The following is a 3,593-nucleotide window of genomic DNA, read 5'->3' as shown; positions in this document are numbered from 1 at the left end:
ATTAATTAATATATTATTATATGTTAAGTATCGTATAGATATAGTAAACACAGCTACAGAAAAATCAAGAGAGAGAGAGGATGATCGAGAGAGACAGAGAGGTAGATTGAGTGAGGGAGAGGTAGACTTAGAGTTAGTTAGTTAGAGCTAAAGGGGGAGAGAGAGAGAGGAGCAGAGATAGTGTCAAAGTTAGAGAGAGAGAGTGGCAGAGATAGTGTCAAAGTTAGAGAGAGATGACTAGCCATTAAGATATGGCTCTCTCTCACTTTCCCTCTAGCTCTAGCATTAGCTCTAGCTCTAAGTCTACCTCTCTCTCTCACTCAATCTGCCTCTCTATCTCTCTCGAGCATTTTATTGTTGTCCCTCTCTCTCTCTCTTGATCAACATCCCTCTCGCTGCCTATAAATAGAGGCCCCTCTGCCGCCGCAGCCTCAGTCAGTGCGCGGTCTACTCACTCAATCTACCTCTATCTCTCTCGATCATCCTATTGTTCTCTCTCTCTCTTAATCAACCTCCCTCTCGCTCTAGCTGCCTATAAATAGAGGCCCTCTGCCGCCGCAGCTTTAGTACGCGGCCTACTCACTCAATTTACCTCTCTATCTCACTCGATCATCCTATTGTTCTCTCTCTCTCTCTTGATCAACTTCTCTCTCGCTCTAGCTGCTTATAAATAGAGACCCCTCTCCCGCCACAGCTTTAGTCAGTGCGCGCCCCTCTCCCGAGCAACACGTGTACTCGCCTCCCCTTGTGTTTACCTGTGACGTGTCCATCTCAACCCTTCAAGAAGACCCCCGAGAAGAGTCGCTTTGCTGGAAAAGTGCAAGTTTATATAAAGATCATGCAGAAACACCAAAAATCTCTACAATCGAAGGAATTAATATCAGCCAAGTCTGCGGAGTCAAGATGAAAGATAACAGAGTGTCCTTGACTGCGGATAAGCCCTAGAAGCGATCGCGGTCTAAAAAATTACAGCCGGTAAGTCATTTATTTTTATTTTTTTATCCTTTTATAAACAAGTAAGGAAGCTTCGGCGAGCCGAAGTTCAGATTAAAATTATAATAACACTTAAATACTGAAAACTTCTAAAAAAAGCACAGTTTTCTTTAAATAAATTTATATAAATTTGTAAACATTAAAAGAAAATAATGTTAATTTCTTAGTTTCCCTTTTATAAATTTTTAAAAACCTCCAAAAATAACCTTACCACCCAAAAGTGCAACTGCTTCGACACTAATTTGTCTTCAATGAAGTACTAAATGAGCCGCTCAAGTGGCCAAGGATTTTCCTTGATTTCCACTTGACTTGGACTTGGGGAAAAGTGCGTGACCGAAAAAGGCAGGACCCCGGGATAGGCTAGAACAGGACAACAAAAGGGCGGCAGGACAATGGCCACGGGCAGGCGACAAAACCTAAGCCAAGAGCAATTCTGAAAAAAAAACTCCTTGAAAACTTCTCCTGGGAACGCCATGGAATCAAACTGAAGTGCCAAAAAAAAGGACAACGGAATAGAACAGGGGAATGCCTTGGGATTGAAACTAAAAAAAAAGCCAAAAAAAATATAAGGAAAAAGGAGTCTCTCGGAAGAAAGCCAATGCGTAATCAAAGTGCTCAAAGTGGCGGTCTTCTACTCTTTCCACCTTTCACGAGTTTAGACCAAAAATTACACTGAGAAAAAATCAAGGCAATAACAATAAATAAAGCTTGATTTTTGATTTGATTTTTCACTTGAAATTCGAAGGAAATTTGAGCTACAAAATATTCTTCAAGTGGCAACCAGACGACGCCACATCGTCGTCGTCGTCTTAGGTGGATCAGCCTCAGCCTGGTCTATAGCCTAGTCTATATATACATACATATCTATAGATCGGGGGAGTGAGACTCCTCCTAGTCCGTCCTGGATAGCCTGCATGGGTCCGTTCTGGCGTTCGTCTGCCTGTCAGACACAATGAGCATCATTGTGTTTTAAGTGCGTTTGTTGTCCTGCCTCGGAGTCCTTTTCCCTGACTTCTCCTGCTCATCCTCCTCCTCCTCCCTCGGTCTGTGTTTGTGCCTGTGCCTGTGCCTGGTCTCTGCCGATCCTTGCCTTCTTCCTTGTCGGTTGTTTATTTATTCTTTTTCCTGGCCCTTTCCACCAAGCTAGATTTTTGGCATCGGCTTGCCAGGGACTTCCGTTTTGTCCTTTTTTGGCCAAAAGAAAGACACTTTACTTTTGCCCATTGTCTCTCTGTCTCTGTGCCTCTCTGACTAGCCCCTTCCCCCCTCTGATGGCCCAAATGAAAAGCGTTTTCAAATTAATTGATTAAAGTCCATTACAAGTTGCTGCCAAATGACAGTGGCAATTGTATGAGAAATAACTGCCAAAGGACAAGGACTTTCTCTTGGACATTTGGTGAAGAGCAGGACTGGGTTATTTGGGGGGAAAACTCTGAGGGATTACACATATGGCAGGGCTCATTGGTTTCAGGACATGAGCTTAAGAGTTGGACTTGACATATTAACAAGGTAAAGGTGATGGTAAGAGTCCTTGGAAAACATTTAAAAAAATATATAATTAAACCTTCAATGATTTTATTTCCTGCTTAATTTTCTTGAAGAAAATATCCTTGCGGCCGCTTTAATCTAATATTTATTTATGAGCAGAATAGAAATCTTTGAAACCTCTTCGATAACTTGGCCACCCAAACTTACTAAATCGCTCAATCACTGGCCCCTTCCCCCCCCCCTGAAAAGCCATACGGAATTTCCTCATTTTGGCCAGCGGAATTTTCCGGAGGAGCCAAGGAGACACACCTCCTGCTAAAGCGGAAGAGAGTCGAGCTGCATCTCCGGGCCTTATTTATGTACGGCTGGCCAGAAGAATGCCCGGCCATTTCTCAGGCCAGGCAAACGGTGAGCGACTGTCACGGGGAAGGTCCTTGCGGCAGCGGAAAAGGAAGTGGTAGCTGGGGGTTGGGTTGGGTTGGGGTTGGGGTGCTCAAGGATTTTGCTGGCTGGTCGGTCGTGCAAGGCGAACAAATCAAACTTGTAAATTAGCAATACTCATTGACAAATATTTCATTCAGACAGTCGGTTGGCCATCTGCCGGGGCTTCCAGGATCCTCGTCCTTTTGTGCAATATTTCAAACACGAACTTTGCGCGCCAAAGATTAATTAACTTATGTCAAAGTAATTTTCAACGTTCGTTAAGGCGACACGAGCCCCGTCCTTGGCTAGCCTGCCAGGACTCTGGACGCCACGAGGACGAGGAGTCTGCAGCCAGGCGAAATTGATTGTCAGTCATTCAAAGACATTTTTTCCCATTTGGCCAGAGAGAAATAGGAGAGAGGGGAGAGGGTAGAGGGGAGGTTGGCCCAAAGATATTGGCTTTTAATGGGGGTTGGCCGGGCAGTCGCCTTGCGGCTTACCAAAGGTCAGGAGGCGGGGAATATTGTTAGTTATTCGGGGAGCTGAAGCTGGAGCAGGAGCAGACACAGTCAATAAGTAAATAAATGAATGTAATTACAAGCTAAATAAACACCAATGCGATTAATGGGGATTTTTCCCGCACACACACACACACACACACACGCGGAGGGGGGCAGGCGAAAAAAAAA

The sequence above is a fragment of the Drosophila kikkawai genome, chromosome X, assembly GCF_030179895.1.
Source record: "Drosophila kikkawai strain 14028-0561.14 chromosome X, DkikHiC1v2, whole genome shotgun sequence".
Lineage (NCBI taxonomy): Eukaryota > Metazoa > Arthropoda > Insecta > Diptera > Drosophilidae > Drosophila > Drosophila kikkawai.
Note: the sequence above shows the minus strand (reverse complement) of the source record.